Genomic DNA, 25,978 nt, shown 5'->3' with positions numbered 1-25,978 from the left:
TATATACTGTTTGATTCCATTTAAGTGAAGTTCTAGAACAAGGAAAATTAATTGATGGTTTAAAAAAAGGACCAGTAGTTGCTTTTCAGTGGTGGGGGCAAGGATTGGGGTGATAAATATGTTTCATATTTTGATGGGGTTTGAGTTACACGTGTGTACATTTAAAACTCAGGAAGGTATAGATAAGATTTGTATGTTTCACTATATAATGTATATTCAGTTCAGTTTTATCTCAAAAGTATGCTTCCCTCATAGCTCCGTTGGTAAAGAATCTGCCTACAATGCAGGAGACCTGGATTCAATTCCTTGGTTGGGAAGATCCCCTGGAAAAGGAAATGGCAATCCACTCCAGTGTTCTTGCCTGGGAAATCCCATGGACAGAGGAGCCTGGCAGGCTATAGTCCATGGGGTCGCAAAAAGTCAGGCATGACTTAGCGACTAAACCACCACCATGAATTAATAAAATATTTTATTGCAAAATCTGGGGTTATTGTATTAGATATTTAGAAAAACTAAGAGCTCCATGGTGCAGTTGGTTAGCATGCAGTACTTAACACACAAAAACTGGACTTTGAACTAAAGTAGCATAATTAGTGGCAGTTCAATCAACAGTACTTGGAAATCATGTGTGCATATGTTCATTCTGTTACTTACCTGTTCTGTTATTTACCTGAATCTCTAGATCCCTGTAGAAAGGTGTCTGCTTCCAGAAACACTACCTTGGTTTATAATTTTTATGTGCTCAACCATGATTTGATTGGATTGGAAAGTGGACCATTTGACCTTCGTTTTGATCCATCTTCCTTACCCCTGTTTCTCAGGGAAAGCTTAGTTTTTAATCTCTGTAAAATGCATCAGTTCTCAGACAGTGAGCTGACTGATGGTTCAGAAAATCTTGGCTTTCTAAAATGCTACTATAACTCTGGAGTGATCTTTTGCTTTTACCAGTGCTTTGGCTTTGAAAAAAAGCCACTTGAACTTGGCAAGGAACCTGAGGAAGTGGGACATGAGGCAGATGGGTCTGATGGAAGTTGGCTCTGAGTTCTTGCCTTGAAGTTACAGTCGGTCCTTATTACACAGTTGATAGAAACGTGAATGCACAGATGAGGGCTAGGAAAGTGAGCAACGGAACACACCTTCAGTAATGTCTAGGTGCAGAGAGAAGGACTCCTCGCTCTGCATCTATCTCCTTGGTGGATTTTTTCCTCTGCTGATGCCTCTCTCTCCTCTAACTCCATGCTGCTGGAGAAATCACAGGGTAGCTCACCCACGTTCCCTACACAAGGCTGTGCATTTCCATCCCAGCTGTGATGCTTTCTGAGGCTTCCTCCCTCCACAGAGAATTACCCTTGTCTGATGGAGCTGTCTTGTCAGAGAAATACAGATCCACCCCCAACACACACACACACACACACACACACACACACACACACACCCCTCTCCCCTCAGCCAACAGGCCTGTTAAAAGTAGTCCAGCTCCAGAGTTCCCTTGGGGATCAGGGCAAAGGCTGTGCTCAGACACTTGTCTTCCTATTTATCTTCCCCATGAGAATGGTGAAGGGCCTCAAAGGAACTCTAAGGGAACTGATACTAACCATACTTCTTGGCCTTCTCCAGTCAATATAAATTGACCAGAGGCCAGTCAGGAACTTCAGGCAGGGCTTTACTGGGGCTCCTGCATCCACAGGAGGGAGTAAAAATAAGTCGTTTCCTTTCCTAGCTACCCAAGGCAGGCGTGGGAGAGCTCCTTACATGGGGTGAGGTAGAGGTGTGTCCAGGGGTCAGATCGGGAAGGGGTGCTTGGGTGGTTTGCCCAGCTCTATGGTGGTGTTGAGTCAAGGTGCGTGTGCAGACCCTGCTTTTGCTCCCAGCACCGTTTTTGCTCCCAGATCTTCCGAAGTGGCAGTTGGCCTTTTTGGGTCCTTTTGTATCTTATTGTCCATAATTTGTCCCAAATGTGCAACACACAGTCATTTTTAGTCCCTTGTAGTTTCTTTGTATTTTGTTGCTTGAGGAGATGGTTTTCCGGGTGCAGGCACTGCAGCCAAGGGTCCCAGGTCCCAGCCTGTCTCAGGACCAAGGGACCCACCTTAATGCAGCAGCGCTGACTGCCTCTAATATGAATTTACATGTGGTCCTTAAGTGCGTGTAATTAGGTATTGGCCATTTTCATGTTTTCCTGCCCTGAAACCAGCTGCATCTTATGCTTGGGGAGAGTGACTTTTCTTGTATGAAACAGAACCAAGAATAATCACCCTCCCACATATTATTAATAATATACGAGAGAAAAACAGGAAAAGCATGTTTTCAACATTTTACTTGTCTTGCTTCCTTACACCATCTGAAAAGGCTTCATTTACACTCATTCCATCTGTAGAACTTTCAACAGGAGGGACACATACAGAAGTATAAATCCTTGAGTCATTAGCATATTCATTCCAGACACTTTGTAACTCCTGGGAGCCAAGAGCCTCTATGTTTTCTCCCTGGGGAAAAATGACTTCATCCTTCAGTCACCTCTTCTGTGTCTGAAAGGGCCACCATTTGTTGCAAAGTGACTGTTCTCTTCAAAGTAACTGTGATGATAGAGTCATGGAAAAAATTTAACTGTTTACTCTGCTTACTTTACATTGAAAATAATGTTTATGCTCATTTGCATTTTAATGAAATGTGAAAGGACGGGAAATCTATTTCTTTGTCTCTAGAGAAAAAATTGGGGTGCCCTGGAGGGCTTCTCAGCCTACTTGCAGCATGAATTTTGTTTAAAGCAGAAACCCTAGCAGTTTCTTTTTAAGTAAGGAGAATCAACAAGAACAGTAAAAGACTGTTTCAAATAGCTACAGAACAGCGCTGAGTGATGATTGCGGCGTCCGTGTTTCACTCACAGGGAGGACTCTCTTCCTGCGGTTCTTCCGGTCCCGGCGGGCTCACTCCTGTGCTTGGTGGTCAGCTGGTTATTGTTTGGAGCCATCCGGACGGCTGAACCGTCTCTCTCTCATTCTCCAGCAGCCAGCCTGATCATGTTCTCCTGAAAAACAAGGATGAGAGCAAGCAAGCTATCCACTCTTCATGCCTCTGCCTGGGTCACATTTGATGAGATCCCACTGGCCAAGCTATGTAACATAATCAGGCCCAGGGTTACTGTAGGAGAACCTGCAAGATGAGTGGGCAAAGGTATGAATACTGGGAGGGACTAAGATTTATAGGCATTGATGCATCAGGTTTACACAACTCTAGAATTTTATCAAGTGAAATGCAAATCTCCCTAGTTGGAACCTTAAAGCTCAAATTTTAACTTCATATTTTCTTTCTATGTTTTTGTTTTTTTTTTTTTCCTCTCCAGACAGCTGGCTCCTACTCAGTTTAATCTTTTTCATTTACCATTAGAAATTTAGCACAAATCATTTCTCCTCTTGGAATATCTTTTCCCCCTCTTCTGTTTATCTACCCAAGCCCCAAGTAGTTCTCAAAACCCAGGTCAAATTCACACTTTCCTGGAAACCAAATGTCAGTATCATTGCTCAACACTGACATACTACCTGATATTAATGATCATGTTTATGTGTGTAAATGTCTTATTACTTCAATATAAGTTCCAGTAAGTTTCTTAAATTCAGGGTCCGTGTCTTATAATTATTTGTGTCCCCAAAATGTGTTTATTCTATGTTATTGTTCAGCCACTCAGTCGTATCCGACTTTTGTGACCCCATGGACTAAAGCACAGCAGGCTTTCCTGCCCTTCACCATCCCTGGGACCTTGCTCAAACTATAGTAAGAGCTTAATAAGTATGTTGATTAACTGGAGGTCTGTTCTCCAAATTCAATGCCGATTTCCTCTTCCTTGTCTCTACCTACATTATATTCCTTTTCTAAGTTAGCTTCTTGAGTATCACCTTCAGTCAGTACCAGCTGCCTTAGCTATGATATTGAGAACAACTCTACAGTTACACGCAGAGTACATCATGTGAAATGCCAGTCTGGATGAAACACAAGCTGAAATCAAGATTGCCAGGAGAAATATCAATAAACTCAGATACGCAGATGACACCATGCTTATGGCAGAAAGCAAAGAAGAAATAAAGAGCCTCTTGATGAAAGTGAAAGAGCAGAGTGAAAATGTTGGCTTAAAATTCAACATTCAGAAAACTAAGATCATGGCATCCAGTCCCATCACTTCATGGCAAATAGACAGGGAAACAGTGGAAACTGTGACAGACTTTATTTTTTGGGGTTCCAAAATCACTGCAGATGGTGACTGCAGCCATGAAATTAAAAGACACTCGCTCCTTGGAAGAAAAGCTATGACCAACCTAGACAGCATATTAAAAAGCAGAGATGTTACTTTGCCATCAAAGGTTTGTGTAGTCAAAGCTATGGTTTTTCCAGTAGTCATGTGTGGGTGTGAAAGTTGGACTATAAAGAAAGCTGAACGCTGAAGAATTGATGCTTTTGAACTGCGGTGTTGGAGAAGACTCTTGAGAGTCCCTTGGACTGCAAGGAGATCCAACCAGTCCATCCTTAGGGAAATCAGTTCTGAACGTTCATTGGAAGGACTGATGCTGAGGCTGAAGCTCCAATACTTTGGCCACCTGATGCGAAGAACTGACTCATTGGCAAAAACCCTGATGCTGAGGAAGATTAAAGGCAGGAGGAGAAGGGGACGACAGAGGATGAGATGGTTGGATGGCATCACCAACTCAATGGACATGAGTTTGAGCAAGCTCCAGGAGTTGATGATAGACAGGGCAGCCTGGCATGCTGCAGTCCATGGGATTGCAAGGAGTCAGACACAACTGAGCGACTGACTAAAGTCAACTACAGTAAAACCAGAAAGAGCTGGGATGAGCATCAACACTGATTACTAACATCTGTTATGGATACAAGAAGGAGATGAGCCATTCGTATTTGGTACCAAAGCAATTCTCAGTTCTTCTTTGAGTGGCCTTATATTTTCTAAGCTCTGGAGGAAAGTAGTGATGATAATCATTAAAAAAAAAAAAATTCATTCAAGCAAAGTATCTTCATAAGAGGCAGTAAAGAGCTAAGGGTGGGGCCTCAGTTGACCAACCTGACTATAGATTCTGGTTTTGCTGATTCTAACTCTGTGTCTTTGGGAAAACTATATAATCTTAGGTTTCTGGAGTTTGCTCATGTACTAAGAAATAACACTATATGACACATGATGAATAGGGTTGTTCTTGGTCCCTAGTAAGCACTCAGTAAATACTAGCTACTAATTTATTAGTAAGCAGCAGAAAAATTTGCAAATGAGGCAAATATACATTAAAATGAAAATAAATACAACTCCTAGGTTGGAAGTCTTAGATGATGCTAACGACATGTAAACCACTTGCAAGATACCAGGAACTACTTTGGAGCAATGATTCCATCAGCACCTAATTTCAGTCAAGTTTAATTCCAGATGGAGCACCACCAACTCAGATTTGTTACAGGGATTTTTAGCAATTGTAACTTAGACAGTTGTGGGGGCTACTAAACAGTGTCTGTTGGTCTGTCATTTGCACATCTGAAGCTGGAACTTGAAACCTACAAGGAAGGGAAGACAAGTGTAACATGGGCAAGAACAGTACAGGCTGGAACTCATGACCAGGAATGGGACAGATGCCACCAAAACAGACTGAACCTGTGACAATTCTCACTTCCTCTGACCTTGACAGGCAGATATCCAGGAGAAGCCTCTTCATGGAGCTAGACACATGACTGACCAGGAGGCATAGAATGTAAGAGCAGAAAAAGGCAGAGTCATTGCGTGTCCATTAAGTGATCCATCAAATAAGTGGCAATGGATTTGAACTAGAAACATGGTGTGTGTGACCTTCTGAGTGTGAGGAACAATATGGTTGTCGCTCACTTCTTCTTCCAGCTTCTGCACAGCATCTCTTGGGACCCACCCTCATCAGAGATATGCAGGGAAGGAAACTGGGACTTTTGTTCAGCTCAGCTAAGCTGACGCATGACGGAGTGGCCACTAGTCACCTTGTCCGACAACAGGAAGAGAACCAGCTGCAGCTTAGATCTGTCTGTGTGACCTTAGGTACAACCACATAACCTCTCTGTCTCGGTTTTAGGTCTTAATACTCTCATGTGTAATAGGGAATGCAGGAGTGACTTTTTCAACCCTCAAGGCCCCTTCCAGTTCTAAGTCTATACTTTTGTCATCCTGCCTTTGTTCCGTTTCTTGTGTCTGTCAGTCTTGCTTCCACATTTACTGCAATTCTGTGAGCTCAGCCAGAGGGAAAGCCAGATAAGAACAATGGAAGGAGCCCAGGTGTTAGTCTAAGCTCTCAGAGCCGCTGAGGTAAATGGTGGGGTCAGAGGGCAATTGTCAGTGCTGGAATTAAATATTTACTGCGTTAACCATGACCACTGGTGGATTTCCGGGAAAACTGACCATATTGACTGAAATGTTTCCCTCCGGTTTTTCTAATGATTAGCAGTCTTGACTCAGTTTGCCAGCTCTCAGGAGACTGCATGGTATTCATCTCCATTAATTTCTTTGCCTCTCTCCAGTTATAAGCAGTGATCATCCTGGCAGTTTTACTCCTCGAGTAAGCACTGGCGCGCCTCTTGACATCCTCAGGGCTGGTGCCCTCCATACAGATGCTCGCTTAAGTTCTGAGATGAACTCAACAGAGTGTTCTCACCACAGAACTGCGCTGGGGGCATTCTGGGGGAAGATGCTATCATGGCATACTGTGGAGCAGAAGATTCTGGGAAAGCTGAAAGGAACTGTTTTGGGGGCTTTTACTTACATCTTTCCCCTCTCACCCCAAACTGGTGAGTTAACCAGTCCTAGGTACTGTTTCACAGTCTCCCCCTGGCAGTCCCCTCTCTGGGGATTGGTGTTGTCCAGAGAGAGCTGTCTTGCTCGTCATTACATCCTTTCTTGCTGCAGACATCCAGTAAGTGTTGATTCCAGTACAGGAATCAACCTGTACTGGATTCTACCCCCCTCTCCAGTTCAGGACAACTCTGTAGGGTCATCTCAGTTCATAGCTCCAGTAGGGTTGGCTGAGACTTCTTTAGCATCTGCATCACAGACTAAGTTCTCCTTCCTGGACCTGTTTCCTTCCCTTCCTACTTTTCCTCCTTTCCCCTCCCTTCTGTAGGTGCTGATCCCATAGGTATCTCATAATAGATACTTGTGTAGAAGTCTCTATCTCAGTGTCTGCTTTCCAAGTAAGCAAAGCTGCAACTGCTGTAACATGGAGAGACATCAAAGTTGGGGAGGCAGAGACACATGGGATGGAAGCTACCTAGTAACTCCTGGTTCCTGGATGTTGAGTTTCTTCTCCCATTTATAAACTGGCTTTGTTGAGAGGCTTAAAGGCCACTTGCTTACTAAACAAGCACTCTGCTTATAAACACTCTCCTTTTAGCCCCTCACAACACTTATCACGTTCAAGCCTATCTAATTTGCTCAGGTATTGGACAAAGATCTTTGTTTTGTTTGATAATATGTTATAAACACATAGTAGGTGTCGAGAAATACTGAATGAATGAATAACTGAGTAAAAAGAGGCAGTGTGAGACTGTGATAGCAAAATAGGGGAGAGGCCACAGAGGCTGAATGACACAAGAGAATGGAAATGAGAAAAAGCAGAAAGTCTCTGAGGATTTGGGGGAAGTACAGTACATACAGGGCTTCCCAGGTGGCACTGGTGAAGGAACCCAGCTGCCAAAGCAGGAGGCACAAGAGACGTGGGCTCGATCCCTGATCGGGAAGATCCCCTGCAGGAGGGCATGGCAACCCACTCCAGTATGCTTGCCTGGAGAATCCCTTGAACAGAGGAGCCTGGTGGGCTACAGTCCATGGGGTCGCAAGAGTCGCACGTGACTGAATGACTAAGCAACCAGCACACATGCAGAGGACACAGAAAAGCTTTAAAAACAACCTCAGTTTCTCAACTTTAAGGTGCATCCGACTCCCCTGGAGGGCTTGCTGGGCTCCACCCCAGAGGGTCTGATTCTAGAGGTCTGGGTGGAGCCTGATGATTTTCATTTCTGATGCCTTTCCAGGTGAGGTTACTGTGCTGGTCTGAGTTCACACTGGCTGAGAGCTGGCCTCTGGCTTCCCCCATGGTTTCCAGCCTTGCCCTCTGCTCTTGTCCGCTGTGCTTACCCTGCTCTGCTCACTAACGTCTTCTTCCGGTTCCTTGGACTCATCAGTGTTCTCACTTGGCAGAGGTTGTGTCTGCTAATCTTCCTTTGGCTTTGAGACCTTCCCATCTTTGAGATCTCAGCTCACTTGGGGAGTTCTTGGGAAGCCTTCTTGAGCCTCTGAGACTAGAATAGACCTTCTGTGAGTCACTGCAATAGGCATTCTGTAATCACGACCTCATTTCAATAATGATGTCTTTAAGGAAAGTCCACCATCATGGACTAAGAGCTCCATGGTGGCGGGGGCGGTCATGCTTAGCACACTCTGTCTCCTGGTACCTCCTGGAATGCTTGGGGTAAGTATTCGTTGAGTGAGCGGTTTTACCAACCCTCCCCCCAAACACATGCAAGTATGTGAAATTAGAGAAATTGCAAATCCTTTGTATCACAAAATTAAAATAACGGTTCCTATACCCCATTTGTTCCCAGAATTGATATATAAAAGCTAAAAACCAACCCAGGTTATTGTTAAAGCTGTACAACAGCAGAGGATCCTCAGCCTCTTCTGGTACCTGCTTTTACTGTTAATTGTTTACCCATCTTGATTCAGTTTAATTTTGGTTATTTTGTTCATTGAAGACATAAAGCATAAAATGTTAGTATTCACCTTGTAACAATAAAACTATGTTTTAAAGATAATTATTAATAACTCATTCATCTGTTCTCTTTTAGTCTATTTGAAACTCTCATTTCTTATTTCCTCTCAAGCATTATTAGCATTTTTTTTATTCCAAGGAGAATACATTAAGAGTTATTTCTTTTGTTTTCTTCTTTTTAAATTTGGTATCTCAACTTCTATATCAGAATGCACAGGCCAACAGTGACCTTGGAATTCATAAATAAAATGGCAGTTATAACCAGGCATTATTTCTCTAAAGCCTGAGCTCTATCATAATATATCCTAGTATTCATTCTAGGACTTAATAAAAAAAATTTTTTTTCTAATTTTTTGTACAGTTTATAAGACCTTCAGGGTTTTTACAAAATTCTTTAATCACATCAAAGATAAGTATTTGTATTTGACAGTAACTCAAGTTCATTATTAACTCCTCCTTTGATGTTCCTGGGGAAAATTTTTACTGAATACAGTGCATCGGAATTAAGACCATTTTGACTAGTCAAAAGCAGATCTTCTGAACCTTTCATTTTGGAATATTTTTAAAGTACTAGGCTATATGTTATTTTTTAGAAACTCCCCTTTATTTTTTTTTTTTAAAGTAGCTTCTATGTTGGTACTCAGTTGCACAGAACAATCAGGAAAGGACTAAGGCTGTTTTATTCATCCCTGGGTTAGCAAGGTGCCTTCCACATGGTAAATGCATGGTCAGTGTGTGATGGGTGCCATTAACAAAGTTTCATTATTATTGCTTTACCCAAGGGCAATGCATTTTCTTATGTATGTATTTTGTGGGTTTGCATGACAGTATTATGTTCCTTGAAAATCAGATAATAAAAAGTTAGGAAAATGATGTTTTTGATAAACCAATAAAATGCTTATCTTTGTATATAATTCTGTGGTCTGATTTTCAAATAATATTGAGAGTCAAATAGTAAAATCCTTAAATATAATGCTTTATAATCTGTTAAGTATTAAAAGTGAGAGTTATGCTCTCTCATTTTTTAAAAATTGTCACTTATTTTTTGTTTGCCCAAAGTGATATATTTTTATTCTCCTTCCCATAGCTAGCCCACTTAAAGTAGGCTTTGTTTAGTTGTCTGGTAGTTTATTTTTATCTGCATGTGTGTAAAGTTGCTTAGTCATGTCCGACTCTTTGCAACCCCTTGGACTATAGCTGGCCAGGCTCCTCTGTCCATGGGGATTCTTCAAGCAAGAATACTGCAGTGGGTTGCCATGCCCTCCTCCAGGGGATCTTCTCTATCCAGGCATCGAACCCATGTCTCCTATGGCTTCTGCACTGCAGGTGGATTATTTACCCCTGAGCCACTGGGGAAGCCATTGTCTGTGTCTACTCAATATATAATTTTGTAATGTAATGTATTTTATATATACATACACGTACATATATATTTTAATTATGCAATGACTGTTTTTGTACAGCTTCAAGAACATAGGTCTTAGAGTTATAAAAGCTACTATTGGGATCTTACCTTCACTATTTTATCAGTTATCTATTGCCAAATAATGCTGCATGACAAATTATTCTAAACCTTGGTTGCTTTAAACAATAAGCATTTACTTAGCTCCTGTACGTTCGGGTTGGAGTGGGCAGAGGCCAGCTGGGCAGCTCTGGCCTTCTGGTGTGGCTTACCTGTGTGTCTGGCTGTTGTCCTCTGTCTGTCAGCAGTTGGCTGACTACAGTGGCAGGGGTGAGTGAGTCATGGGTCTCATCCTTCAGCAGGTTGGTCCAGGGACGTTCACACATTGTCTAGGCTGGTCTCTGGGAGAGAGGCAGAGACAGAGACACGGGAAGATTGCAGGTCTAGGCTCCACATGACACGCTGTCACTTCTGGTGCATTCTCATGACCAAAGAACATCACAAAGCTAGCCAGATTCAAGAACTGTTGGAAAGAGACCCAATTTCTTGCTGGCCAAAGGTGTGGGAACAGAGAGGCTGCTGACCTGGGGCCATGTGTGCAGTCTGCCAAGCTGTTCATGAGCCAGTTGGAGCAATGTCCTCACACCTCTTCTGGGTAAGGAGGAATGGTTAATGCTTTTCTTTTCCATATAGTGGTGCTTTTCTGTCATGGTAATGCATTACTTTGATGAAATAAAGACCCTCTCCCTCACCACTAAGGCGCAGAGTGAGCCCCATGCCCAGGGTCACTGCCCATGTGATGTGATGAGGGGAGGAGCAGCTTATTGAAAGTATTAGCACCAGGTTTGCAGTGACAGGGTGAGATGTGTGACTTGGTGTTTTGGCTGCCTGTGTGCACCTGGCTTTAGATCAGTGCGTGGAACTTTTCTCAGAGGTATACAATGCATGAATGAATGTGCTTCTCTTTATATTATTATTGTGTTGTTATTAATAAAGTAAATAAGTTTTCACTTTAGGATCTTTCAGAGGAACATGGACACACATACATACAAAACTGAGGATTGTAGGAATCAACCACAAATATCTGAAAGTCCATACAACAACAGTTAATGCTTATGGAGTATCTGTTATATGCCAGGCTCTGTTCTAGGAGACCCCTGTATTAGCACATCTGAGTTTTAGAAGATACATATCAGGCATCATGAATGTCCCCTTTTTGCAGATGAGGAAATTGAAGTTCATAGATACTGTGTTGTTCCAAGTTACACAGCTCATAAATGGCAGTGGCGAGATATACTCTCAGACAGGATTGTTCCAGGCTCAGAGCCCTAAGCCCTTGCTCCAGGGAGGACTGCCACATGTGGTCGCCTCGCTGTTCTGGCTGCTTTCCTTTAGGTCACCGCTCAGGAAAACCCAGCCACAACTGCCAGCTGATTCCATTGGCACTGTTCACCAGGCTCTGAGTCTACCCTGTTACTCGCTCAGTACCTAACTAACAAGACTTTCCTTTGCCATCCATTCACATGTTATCATGAAATGGAAAAGAATTTTAATGAGAAATAGTTTATTTCACCTTTACTGATTTATGAGTGACAAATAAAAATTAAATATACTTTAGTGTACAGCATGATGTTTTGATATACAAAAAAGTGTTTACCATAATCAAGCTAATTAATAAATCCATCACCTCATATGCCTTTTTTTATGGTGAAAACATTTGAAATCTACTTTCTTCACAAATTTCAAGTATAGGTTAGTATTGACCAGAGTCACCATGCATGCAGTAGGTCTTTTGCAATTTCCAAGAAATGCAATTTTCTTGAAACTGAAAGTTTATATCTCTTGATCCACACTTTCTCTTTTCCCCTGCCTCCTAATTTCTGGTATTCTCCATTAAAAAGAAAGAAAGGAAAGAAATAAGGGGAAAAGGAAGAAAATAAAAATAAAAGGACAGAAGGAGAGGAAGAGACGGAGGGAGAGGAAAAGACAAGAGAAGAAAAGCAAGTAGAGTGCATTTCAGTGTTTTTCTATTGTCCACCATTTGGGGTTCATCCACTCATCACTCTGAGGTGCTCTAAAAGCACACATCATTGAAATAAATTATTTAGGTAGTAAACTGCTTTTCCATGTTCAAAAGAAGATGGTATATGATCTTGCAACTTGCAAAAGTATTCTCCTTGGTTTATTTTGTTTTTATGGTTCTGTACTTGTTTCATTTTATAACAGAATGTAAACACATGTGAAAAAATTGCAATTTAAAACAGATTTAAAATCAGGCAGCCCTTTGCCTGCTCCCGGTTGTTACTCATCAAACCCCTTATTGTTATTCTCTAAGTACTTCATAAATTTGTTTTTCAGTCCTCTGCTTTCCTCATATAAACTTTTATATTCTGCTGCCTGTGTGTTTGGCATATTTGTTAGTAAAAATAAACTTTTCAATAAACAGTTTTGCTTCCCTGGAGGTTAGGAGAGACTCTGAAGCAATTGGAGGGGTGATATGGGTCCTGGGATAGAGACAGTAGGCTTCTGATAATAAGCCAAAAGGGCAAGGGATCCTTTAAATATTTTTATCAGTACTCGCTGGTTCTTAGAATATCACTTAAAATATACTCCATTGGTACTGGATTAGCAATAAAATTAGACTGACTTTGGTAGCAATGCTGCTGCTGCTGCTGGTAAGTCGCTTCAGTCGTGTCTGACTCTGTGACTCCATAGATGGCAGCCCACCAGGCTCCCCGTCCCTGGGATTCTCCAGGCAAGAACACTGGAGTGGGTTGCCATTTCCTTCTCCAATGCACGAAAGTGAAAAGTGAAAGTGAAGTCACTCAGTCATGCCCAACTCTTAGCGACCGCATGGACTGCAGCCTACCAGGCCCCTCTGTCCATGGGATTTTCCAGGCAAGAGTACTGGAGTGGGTTGCCATTGCCTTCTCCATTGGTAACAATAGAGCTATGTTAACGAAGTCATCAAGATGTCTCCGTGGAAGTGAAAATTCCTAGTTAACAATCACCACCATCCTCTGGTCTACCTTGCATATGGGGTTGGGGAGGAAAAGCGTTGCTGCAGCAGAGGTGTTGGTTGCGCAGCCCGTGGTCCCTTGGCAGTGTCACCTCTTCTTGCTGTAGGTACTTGTGACTTCCTAGCTAAGAGATCTCTCTGGCCTCCGGAATGTTCTCAGCATGTACTGGGCAGGCTGAAAGTGTAGAGTTAAATCACCTGGAAGCAGCACTCTGCCAGTACGGATGGGTTTGGTCGAAGCCCAAGTCCCCAGGCTCTCAGCTGGGCAAACCCGTGGTGCCTTCTCCACAGCAGGATGGAGACCCATCACCAGTAACGGTCCCTGTTTAATAAGTACCGGCTTCTGGCTTCCTTTACCTCCCTGCCTCACGGCCCCACTTTCCTCGACGACCTCCTGGCACTTAGCCTTTATCTTAGGTGTGTTTCATAGAGAGCCCTACTGAAGACATCTACCATAAGATTCCAACAATTAAATGAGTAAACCATCCTAATTTTTCAGTTAATTTTTCTATGATTTTTTTCCCTCTGTCAACCCTTCTCCTTTTCTCCATTTCCCTTGCATTCTGAGGTTACATAGCCTCATCCTATAAGGTAAAGATCACTGAGATAATGCGTAAGAACACTACCAGTGAAGGAATAATGTATAAATTGAGACAGTCGGCAGGTAGAATACAGTGCTGTATGTATGTAGAATGTGACTCTGGACTCTTAATAATTCTTGTGGATGATGCCCTTAAGAAACATAACTCATTAAATTATAAGATGGCTATGCTGCTGCTAAGTCACTTCAATCGTGTCCGACTCTGTGCGACCCCATAGACAGCAGCCCACGAGGCTTCCCCGTCCCTGGGATTCTCCAGGTAAGAACCCTGGAGTGGATATCCATTTCCTTCTCCAATGCATGAAAGTAAAAAGTGAAAGTGAAGTCGCTCAGTTGTGTCCGACTCTGTGCAACCCCATGGAGTGCCACCTTACCAGGCTCCTCCGTCCATGGGATTTTCCAGGCAAGAGTACTGGAGTGGGGTGCCATTGCCTTCTCCGATAAGATGGTTATAAAAATAGAATAAAGAGTAGGAAATATTCTACAAGCATTTCTTAAATTACTTTTAAAGAGCTTTTATGTCATCAGACATAAAGTAGAAAAACACTTATACTTAAAATCAACACTTGGTATTTCTCAGAAAGTGGAAGTGCCCATAAATTTACTTCCAGTGTTTTGAATGAAAAATGACAGATGAAGGAGAACACTCGGGAAGGTTTCCTCAGAATTCTCCTACACTGAGTAGGGTGGGCAGCCTCCATGGTCTGTCAGAGGAGAGGGAGTCACTGCTACTGACCAGACAGATGTTGAATTGTTTGGGGCTGGACTGCATGTCAAAGTCCGACAGACCTGACATAAAAAATATACCTTGTGATGTGTCAGAATTGAAGGGAACTGTTTGTGTTCATTAGAGAAGTGAAGCTTTTCTGAAAAATTTATTGCGGTAGTCAAATGTCCATCCCACCGTGTGAAAAGAGTTTCCAGTCCACACCAGATCACCAATTGCTTCGGAAACTGAGTCCCAAGATGGACTCAATGCCAGAATTACCTTTGATACACACGCATTTAAAAAATCTGGCCATTCTTTTCTTTTTGATATTTGGCATCCTTTCTAAAATATAGTCATGGGTACTTTAAAGTAGGACAATTTATTTACAAGTACACAATGTGACTCTTAAAGGAAGTAAACCCTGAATAGTCAGTGGAAGGACTGATGCTGAAGCTGAAGCTCCAATACTTTGGCCACCTGATGTCAAGAGCCAACTCATTGAAAAAGACCCTGATGCTGGAAAAGGTTGAAGGCAAAAAGAGAAGGGAGCAGCAGAGGATGAGGTGGTTAGATAGCATCACTGATTCAATGGAAATGAACCTGGGCAAATTCTGGGAGATAGTGAAAGACAGAGAAGCCTGGCATGCTACAGTCCATGGAGTCACAAAGAGTTGTAAACAACTTAGCCACTGAACAACAACACATAATGTAACAGTGACCTATGGGTATATAATTGTTGTATTGTATATAGATATATAACATATCTCAAATGTAGTTCTGTAAAACAGCAACAATCATTTGTTACTATTATTTATTATGATTCCAGGTCCAAGATGGTAATAATCATAGGAAATCTCTAAGGAATCCTCACTCAAAAGGTGCCTGGAGCCCGAATTACCTCAAAGGCCTCCTTTTCCACTCATACATTTTTCATGACTCATTTTTATTTACTTGTTATTATTTATCTTTAAAAAGTCTTTACTTTTTGTCTGTGGCATACAGCATGTAGGATCTTAGTTCCCTGTCTAGGTATTGAACCCGTGTGCCCTGCGTTGGAAGCTGGGAGTCTTAACCACTGGACTGCCAGAGCAGACCCTCCACTCAAACATTGGTTGTCTGGCAGGGAAGATGCCGGCAGCTGGGGTGTGGAGCAGCTGGGGCTCCTGGGCGTGAGCATCTCTGTGTCTGTTCTTTCCATGTGGTCTTTGAGCAGCGTGGATTCAGGAGAGCTGGGCTTCTCACCCGGGGCCCCAGTGTTCCAAAGGGGCAATGTCAAGAGAGAAAAAGAGAGAGAACCAGGCAACCAGCTGATTTATGACCTCAGCCTTTGTCAGTTAGAAGCAAATCATTAAAGCCCCATGTGTAAGGAAGAGACTCCACTTCTTTAAAAAAAAAAAAATTATTTATTTTGGGGGGTGCTGGGTCTTCATTGCTGCTTCGGCTTTCCCTCTAGTTGCCAAGGGCGGGGGCTCCTCTGCAGTTGCCGTGCTCAGGCTTCTCACTGCGGTGGCTTCTCTTGTGCAGAGCACAGGCCCCGGGGCCCTCGGGCTTCAGCGCTTGTGGCACGTAGGTTCAATAGTGGCGGCTCCCAAACTCCGCAGAGCGAGCTCAGTAGCTGTGACATACAGCTTAGTTGTTCCATGGTAGGTGGAATCTTCCAGGATCAGGGATTGAATCTGCATCCCCTGCATTGGCAGGCAGATTCTTTACCCCTGACTCACCAGGGAAGCCTGAGACTCCACATCCTGAGGAAAGGATTATCAAAGAATTTTAAGATTCTCAGAACCATGTGTGCAGTGCTCTTTCATCATTACAGGGCCTCATCAGTTTTGCAATCCCATTGCCTCTGGCCTAACACTGTGCTTGGTCATTGCTGGAAAAAAAATGGCTACTTTATCAAAATTATTATACAGCAGTACTTTTGCTAATTTGAATGTGGTGTCTAGCTGTTCTTTTAAATGTATTTATCTAGAGGGCAGTGTTAAACAGGAAAACTGGAGATTCAGAAGGAAGATGTTGACTTCTAAATCAAGAAGAAACACATATTCTTGCTTTCTCCCTTGAATTCAGCTGACATCTGCAGTGGGTGCTACAAGCATAACACTGTGCTAGGCTGCTGTGATGAAGACAGCTATCTAACACTGTAAATCAATACCTTAATAATGTTTTAACTCAAAGAACATTTATAATATAGAGGAATTAAACACAAAGGAATGCTGGTGAGGACTAAGGAAACAGAAAGAACAAATAAAAATAAAATAAAATTATGAATAGACGTAGTCCAAGGTCTTTCAGGAGCTCACAGTTGTTTGTCAGCTCATTAACAAAGATTATGTACTCATCACTGCAGAAGTCACACTAACAGAATATTACAGAACAATGGGTCTTAATATCCCGTAGAAGCACCAGGGAAAACTTCCCAACATTCTCCCAAATCCATTATCAACCCAAAGGATGCTCTAAACAATAGACTTTGTTAGAGAGGGTACGAAAAAGGCTAATCACATCAGCCAACAATTACTTGGCTGATATGTTTCTGTCCTGTAAATTATAATTTATGTATCACAAATATGCAAATGTTTGCTGAATGAGTGAAACTTTGCCTAGTATTATTGGACAAAATCTGCCATTGACAGGTCTTCTACCTGGGGACCAAGGAGTCCTGAGATCTCTTGAGAGAGAAGTGTTGCAAGAGAATAAGAGCACTGATTTCCTCTCACTTTATTTTATTAAAGTGTAATTGAGGTGAAGAGGCATTTTCTCATTGGTCTTCGGTGTTATTTTGGTCTCAAGAGTGGGTAGGCATCAGTATCCCAATCCATTTCTGGAATCACTTTCTCAATGAGCAGACGCAGGTTGTGTTTATTTCTTAGGTTCTTTCTCCCAATTATTTAGGTTCTTTTCCTTCTGGAGCTTGTAAATGGACAGAGGATTGACCAGGCATAGTGGATGCCGTCAGCACCCGCTCCCTTTCCCCTCAAACCTGTCAGTGTGCTCAGTCCCTTTCCAGCTGCTCGGATATACAACATGTGTCTGAATTCTGCTCCTTTTATTTTTTCTCAAAATTCTGAATTGCTCTGCTACAATGTGTAGCAGCCGGATGTGCCACTGAGTGTTGATAACCACTGGAGCTGGCCTCAAACTGGAACTTTTGTAAATCGATGTGCAAGTGCCTGGCTCCCTCCAGCCTTGGGCATGACAATTTGACACATGTTTTACTCTGGCTCTGAGAGTTCTAATGAGATCTTTCCCAAGGTCTGCAGAACCAGTCTTTCTTGATATCACACATTTATTGGCTTTCAGCCCCTCCCTCCCTCTCTCTCTCTTCACATTCCAAGAAAAAAATGACTGTGCTCAAATCCTTGTCAAAATCACTGCTTCTAGAAGAAAACCCAAACTGCGATGCTATGACTGGGGTGCTAGATATTTGCCAGGTACTCATAGGGACTATCTATATAAGGAGAATTTTCTTAATGATTTTCAGAGAGTGAAAATACCAATTTTTTAAAATAATATTAGACACTGACACAATAAGGAGACATGCTTTCAGTTACTTTTCTTGTGAAACATTGCCTTTAAACAGAAGTTTTTCATGTAACAGTCATGATACAAGCAGTTAGAAGGCACAGTGATCACTATTCACTAACTATTCATAGAAGTGGAAGTCATGGGAGTTAACAAGTGAGGCGAAAAAGAAGAGAGATTTCAGACTTTCTCTCTAATAAGTAAATGACTTAAAACTACTACAACTTAATGTCTTGGTTAGATATATTAATGCTTTAAAGATATATTCTTTAAAGCAGTCTTTTAGATTTCAATCACAGGTCTTCAAAGGAAGGACAGACATTCTGAGCTAAGATTTTGCATTTCAGACCATCCTTCTGGAATCTACTCTTGAGATAATTTTGTTAGGTTGTGGCCATCCCAGCATTTCATGGAGTTATGTTTCCATTGGAAAAGTTTTGAATATTTGAACAGCAATGCTTGCTTGTGAGATTCATATTATCCTTGAAGCTAGCTTGCTATAGTGTTAATCTACCTTTAAGTTGTTTTTAGGCATTTATGAAATCAGGAACTGATTTGAAAAAAACACTTATATGGCACTTACCATGTGCCAGTAATTTGTCTGAGATATTTATTATTAATTCATTTAACCCTCAGACTTGCTTGCCAGTTTAATAATATCACCTGTTTTAGAGATCAGGCTCTGGAAGGTAAGGTAACATGCCTAAAGTCACATGCATATGATTTGATGTAGCTAGGATTTGAACGCTGGTTGTCTTAAAAGTTCATGCTCTTGAACATCTAGAGCTGTTTTCAAGGAGGTCCTAGTTAAACGGGATGGTGGTGGACAAACAAATAATCACACAATTAAGTGGTATAGCATAATGTTCAGAAAAACCTTGAAAATGCAGAGGATGGGAGGCTGACTTTGCCTGGGGATTTGTGAGCTCCAGGAAGGACAGCACCCTTGACCTGAATTGCAAAGGACACACCATCTGCAGTGATTTTGGAGCCCCAAAAAATAAAGTCTGTCACTGTTTCCATTGTTTCCTCACCTATTTGCCAGGAAGTAATGCATATAAGTTAAATAAGCAGGGTGACAATATGTGTTGGATCATAGAAAAAACAAGAGAATTCCAGAAAAAACAACTACTGTTTTATTGACTACATCAAAGCCTTTGACTGTGTGAATTGCAACAAACTATGGAAAGTTCTTAAAGAGATGGGAATACCAGACCACCTTACCTGCCTCCTGAGAAATCTGTATGCGGGTCAAGGAGCAACAGTTAGAACCGGACGTGGAACAATAGACTGATTTCAAATCAGGAAAGGAGTATGTCAAGGCTGTATATTGTCACCCTACTTATTTAACTTATATGCAGAGTACATCATGTAAAATGCTTGGCTGGATAAAGTACATGCTGGAATCAAGATTGCAGAGAGAAATACCAATAAACTCAGATACGCAGATGACACCACCTTATGGCAGAAAGCAAAGAAGAACTAAAGAGCCTCTTGATGAAAGTGAAAAAGGAGAGTGAAAATGTTGGCTTAAAACTCAACATTCAGAAAACTAAGATCATGGCATCCAGTCCCATCACTTCATGGCAAATAGATGAAACAATATAAACAGTGACAGACTATTTTTGGGGGGCTCCAAAATCACTGCAAATGGTGACTGTAACCATGAAATTAAAAGACACTTGCTCCTTGGAAGAAAAGCTATGACCAACCTAGACAGCTTATTAAAAAGCAGAGACATTACTTTGACAACAAAGTCTAGTCAAAGTATGGTTTTCCAATAGTCATGTATGGATGTGAGAGTTGGACTATAAAGAAAGCTGAGTGCCAAAGCATTGATGCTTTTGAAGTGTGGTGTTGGAGAAGACTCTTGAGAGTCCCTTGGACTGCAACAAGATCCAACCAGTCCATCCTAAAGGAAATCAGTCCTGAATATCCATTGGAAGGACTGATGCTAAGGCTGAGGCTCCAATACTTTGGCCACCTGATGTGAAGAACTGACTCATTAGAAAAGACCCTGATGCTGGGAAAGATTGAAGGCGGGAGGAGAAGGGGACAACACAGCATGAGATGGTTGGATGGCATCACCGACTCAATGGACATGAGTCTGAGTAAGCTCTGGGAGTTGATGAGGGACAGCGAGGCCTGGCGTGCTGCAGTCCATGGGGTCTCAAAGAGTCGAACACGACTGAGTGACTGAACTGAACTGAACTGAACTGAGCAGTTTATTAAAGAAGCTGTTTTTTCCAGGGAACAAATCATTTTAGAATATATTTAAAATCTGTATGAAGCTATAAAGTACTTCTACTTGCTTTTCTACTCTAGTTAAGAGTAATTAAAAGTTAATTCTTTTAAAAGAGATTTACCTTTTGGGATAGTGTAAGTAAATATTTTGCTCTCTGTTACGTGTTCCTACTTGGAAGTGTAAATATCTCCGTATGTGTTTACATGGGCCTCTCTAACTTCAGAAAGATTCCTAAGCTATATTCTTAAAACTCTTGACACTAAGAATTAATTCTCTGGAAATGGTGGAGTAAATATTGACCTCTATGTAATAGATTTTCAATACAAAGCAATTTATGTGGTTTTAATTTTGTATTATTGCTCATTTGTCAGCTTATAAATGTTCACCCATGTACCAAGAATAAGACTCCAGTGCTGGAAGATGTGCATTCCAGACCAGCTCCTGAAGCAGAGCAGAATGATGCCCAGAGCTGGTAATTTGCAAGTGTTCTAAGGCTTTCTAAGAATAATAGGTTATGGTTTTCCTTGGCCTATGATTTAACCAGTCTTTAAAAATACATTTCTTTCTCATGATTCAGAAAATTGTTCTTGGTACAGGCTGTTTACTTCAAATTTCTACTCTGACTTAATTCAGCTACCAAACAATGACATTTTGAAACCACAGAGTACCCGTTACTAGACATATCTTCTGTCCAGGTAACCCTCAATGTCTCCTCCTTTTAAAAACAAATTTTAAAAAGAAATCAATAACCAGGTCACATCTTATTTTTATTTGCTTCTGTGCATTTCCAGAAGTTCCTCAAAAGTATACCAGATTATCAAGCCTGAAACATACACTGAAGCAAAAGTTAATATTTGATATTGGATAAACGTTGAATGTTGGTGGCTCAGACAGTAAAGTGTCTGTCTACAATGCAGGAGACCTGGGTTTGATCCATGGGTTGGGAAGATCCCCTGGAGAAGGAAATGGCAATCCACTCCAGTATTATTGCCTGGAAAATCCCATGGACAGAGGAGCCTGGTAGGCTATAGTCCATGGGGTCACAAAGAGTCGGACACAACTGAGGGACTTCACTTTCACTTTTCAAATGTTGAATGTTGCCATGGATACTTTCATGAGACCCAAACAAAAGAGGTAAACAAGATGGAAGGTTTCTTTCTTTTCCACGTTCTTTCCCATGTGTGAACCTATGGACAGTTGAAGGTGACCCTGCCCCTAGTAGTACAGATATGCTGCGTTCTTTTACCTCGATTCTGCCCTATGTGTGCTGGAGTAGTTATGTGGCTGAATATGGGTCACAGCACCATATGCTTGTTCCAGCTGTGGGAAGGGAGAAGAAAGTAGAAGACAAGTGGTTGTCTTTTAGAGGCGTGATTTAGAGTGTTAATAGATCATGGTGTTCACATACTATCATCAAAAATAGAGTCAAATCACCAGGCTTGCTGCTGCTGCTGATGCTAAGTCGCTTCAGTCGTGTCCGACTCTGTGTGACCCCACAGACGGCAGCCCACGAGGCTCCCCCGTCCCTGGGACTCTCCAGGCAAGAACACTGGAGTGGGTTGCCATTTCCTTCTCCGATGCATGAGAGTGAAAAGTGAAAGTGAAGTCCCTCAGTCATGTCCAACTCTTCGTGACCCCATGGACTGCAGCCTACCAGGCTCCTCTGTCCATGGGATTTTCCAGGCAAGAGTACTGGAGTGGCGTGCCATTGCCTTCTCTGTCACCAGGCTTAGCTGCAAGGAAAGATGGGAAATGCAGTCTCTAGATCAATGGCCAAGAGTCTAACCAACAGTAGACGTTGCACTTACCAAAAGGAAGAAAAGCAGCCTGAGTATTGGAGACCAGTTAGCAGTCTCCACCAGAGAAAGCTTTCCCATCATAGTTTAGGTTGGTGGATGAAAGAGTTTTCCTAATTTGGCTTCATGTGCAATTCTATATTCCAATTTTGAAATGCTCTTGTGGAATACTTAGGCCTCCAGATACTTTTCTGAGGCTTTTCTGTGGGCTTCCCTCTTGGCTCAGTGGTAAAGAATCTCTCTGCCAATGCAGTAGACGTGGGTTCAATCCCTAGGTTGGGAAGGTCCCCTGGAGAAGGAAATGGCAACCCACTCCAGTTTTCTTGCCTGGGAAATCTCATGGCCAGAGGCAGGCTACAGTCCATGGGGTTGCAAAAGAGTCAGATATGACTTAGCGGCTAAACAACAGCAAATTATTTAATAGATAGTTGAAAAGGTTATTGTGTTCTAGGTTTCACCATATAAAACCAGTTATCTTTAATTCATTTCACTAATACATATTATATATGATACATAAATGCTAGTATATATATGTATATGTGATAATACACTTGCATGCACACATAAACACACACATGAGAACATAATTAGGGGTAATTTTCTTATATTGGTCACCAAAACCCTGTTCCTCTCATTTCTTTTGCTAAACTTCTTTGTCATAGCTAAAATCTGAATTCTGCTGCTTATGCAGAGTGCTCAAAATGGAAAGAGGAGGCAGATGCAGGAATTGCTGGTGTCTGCAGGCAGCCTTTCTTGCCACTGTGTTGGCTTTTCTTATCTTAATTTTGAAGCATATGACTCGTGTTTCTTTCTTTCTTTTTTTTTTTTTTTTTTTTTTGGTGCATTGCTTGATAGTGGTCCTAGCCATTCCATTTTAATTTTTGATGTTCTGCATAATTTCTTTTGGTTTGCTTTATTTTTTATGTCTTTATTCTAGGAGGACATATATTTTGTGCCCAGTGCCCAGTCATGTTCGACTGTTCACGACCCCATGGACTGTAGGGTACCAGCCTCCTCTGTCCATGGGATTTCACAGGCGAGAATAGTCGATTGGTTACCATTTCCTCTTCCAGTGTATCTTCCTGACCGAGGGATTGAACTTGCACCTCTCGTGTCGTCTACGTTGGCAGGCAGGTTCTTTACCACTGTGCCACTGAAGAAGATGTATATATTTAGGCATTATTATATAGGAATAATATAATATATGAATTAAATAAGTACATAGACATGTAAAACCATAGCTTACTACAGTTCTGCTTTGCTACCATAGGCATGTTAAAGTTGATGCTATTTTGAATTGTAATATGCTCTGAGGTAGACTTCCCAAAATAAAATATCTCAAGAGAGTTCTTGCTGCTCCAGTGTTCCTAGAAGACTCCCTGGGGAAGGAGCAGGGAGATTGCTTAGAAAGAAAAATGAGCCATAAGCATAATATTATATTATGATATCACCAACTAATAATGGACATCTATTCAACTAATTGGGCTTCCCAAGTGGCAGTAGTAGTAAAGAACACACCTACCAATGCAGGAGATGTAAGAGAAGAGGGTTTGATCCCTGGGTTGGGAAAATCCCCTGGAGGAGGGCATGGAAACCCCCTCCAGTATCCTTCCTTGGATGACTTCATGAGTAGAGCAGCTTGGTGGGCTACAGTCATGAGGTTGCAAAGAGTCAGTCATGATTGAAATGACTTAGCACACAGCATGCATTCAACTAACTGCTGCTAAGTCACTTCAGTCGTGTCCGACTGTGCGACCCCATAGATGGCAGCCTACCAGGCTCCCCCGTCCCTGGGATACTCCAGGAAAGAACACTGGAGTGGGTTGCCATTTCCTTCTCTAATGCATGAAAGTGAAAAGTGAAAGTGAAGTTGCTCAGTCGTATCCAACTCTTCTCAACCCCATGGATTGCAGCCCACCAAGCTCCTCCGCCCATGAGATTTTCCAGGCAAGAGTACTGGAGTGGGGTGCCATTGCCTTCTCCAATTCAACTAACTAACTAGATACAAATAACTCAGCCTTGAGTGCAAAATCAGGAAACGCATTCAACCTTCAGTTCAGTGGAGCTCAGTCTCTGAGTTGTGTCCGACTCTTTGCAACCTCATAGACTGCAGCACACCAGGCCTCCCTGTCCATCACCAACTCCCGGAGTTTACTCAAACTCATGCCCATTGAGTTGGTGATGCCATCCAACCATCTCATCCTCTGTCACACCCTTCTCCTCCCGCCTTCAATCTTTCCCAGAATCAGGGTCTTTTCAAATGAGTCAGTTCTTCATATCAGGTGCCCAAAATATTGTAGTTTCAGCTTCAACATCAGTCCTTCCAATGAACATTTGGGACCGATTTCCTTTAAGATGGTCTGGTTGGATCTCCTTGCAGTCCAAGGGACTCTCAAGAGTCTTTTCCAACACCACAGCTCAAAAGCATCAATTCTTTGGCCCTCAGCTTTCTTTAAAGCCCAACTCTCACATCCATACATGACTACTGGAAAAACCATAGCCTTGACTAGATGGACTTTTGCTGGCAAAGTAATGTCTCAGCTTTTTAATGTGCTGTCTAGGTTGGTCATAGCTTTCCTTCCAAGGAATAAGCATCTTTTAATTTCATGGCTGCAATCACCATCTGCAGTGATTTTGGAGCCCCCCAAAATAAAGCCTGTCACTGTTTCCATTGTTTCCCCATCTGTTTGCCATGAAGTGATGGAATCGGATGCCATGATCTTTGTTTTCTGAATGTTTAGCTTTAAGCCAAGTTTTTCACTGTCTTCTTTCACTTTCATCAAGAGGCTCTTTAGTTCTTCACTTTCTGCCATAAGGGTGGTGTCATCTGCATATCTGAGGTTATTGACATTTCTCCCAGCAATCTTGATTCCAGCTTGTGCTTCATCCAGCTCAGCTTTTCTCATGATGTACTCTGCATATAAGTTGAATAAGCAGGGTGACAATATGCAGCCTTGACGTACTCCTTTCCCTTTTTGGAACCAGTCTGTTGTTCCATGTCCAGTTCTAGCTGTTACTTCCTGAACTGCATACAGATTTCTCAAGAGGCAGGTCAGGTGGTGTGGTATTCCTATCTCTTTCAGAATTTTCCACAGTTTATTGTGATCAACAGAGTCAACCTTGAATGGCTCCAATATTTTCAAAATCCAGAGTCAAGTAAGAATGCAACATTCAAGTGATATCCTCACTCAATACAGTAGGATAGCTCAGTTGGATAGCTTTGGGATGTTTTAAATAACATTTAATTCTGTGTTCCTGCACTTATAGCCAGTATTCTATAAGGGAGAAGTTTGGTTTTACATGTGTCCCTGTTAATATCAGCTTCTTTCAGAGATGACTTCTAGAATGTTTACTTGCCTTTCTACCAGATGTTTTTGGAAATGATTGGAAGTCTCTCTACTAGAGATGCCAGATGTGAGGTCAGGCAGCATTTTGTCCTACCAGCCTAAAATAAAGACTCATTTCTATCAGCCACATTTGCAGCCATTGTTTTCTTTCCACCTTGCATGCAGACAACAGTACCATTCCCTTCTTTCAACTGCAAGAAAAATCTCAGTGATCCAGCTTCCTCTTGAAGCTACCATATTTGGTCATATATACAATGATAAGGCCACCAGTGGCAAAGACATCTTTCTCTGCTGGTGGAGCCCAAAGCTACATTTGCAGTGAGACAGTTTAGCGTCGTTCTTTTGTGAAAATCACCATTTGATTGGGTTGCGGTTCACTCACAGAGTTTGCCTCAGACTTGACCTGAACAATACTCAGAGCTGTGTCCCAGCATATACACTAGAGTTAGATCTCTTTAATTCTAGGCTGGCTCAACATAGTGCCATGTCATTAGGACCCTACATTATGAATTTCATGAAACCTCTGACAGCAGAAACAGGCATTAAAATAAGCATTA

General features: G+C 42.0%; 1 protein-coding gene and 1 long non-coding RNA gene across 7 annotated transcripts in view; one reads left to right on the top strand and one right to left on the bottom strand.

The window, feature by feature from the left end:
• The window catches only part of PLCB1 (phospholipase C beta 1), an 849,858-nt gene that overhangs the window by 212,623 nt on the left and 611,257 nt on the right, over positions 1 to 25,978 (top strand). The gene's annotated exons all lie outside the window — the stretch shown is intronic.
• Positions 2,330 to 10,585, bottom strand: LOC123464911. Its single transcript, XR_006640015.1, has 3 exons — positions 10,452 to 10,585; positions 2,886 to 3,028; positions 2,330 to 2,576 (listed from the first exon to the last, which is right to left on the bottom strand). It is a non-coding gene; the product is annotated as an uncharacterized LOC123464911 (long non-coding RNA).

This window comes from Bubalus bubalis, chromosome 14 (genome assembly GCF_019923935.1).
Source record: "Bubalus bubalis isolate 160015118507 breed Murrah chromosome 14, NDDB_SH_1, whole genome shotgun sequence".
Lineage (NCBI taxonomy): Eukaryota > Metazoa > Chordata > Mammalia > Artiodactyla > Bovidae > Bubalus > Bubalus bubalis.
This window is presented reverse-complemented; position numbering and strand designations above follow the sequence as displayed.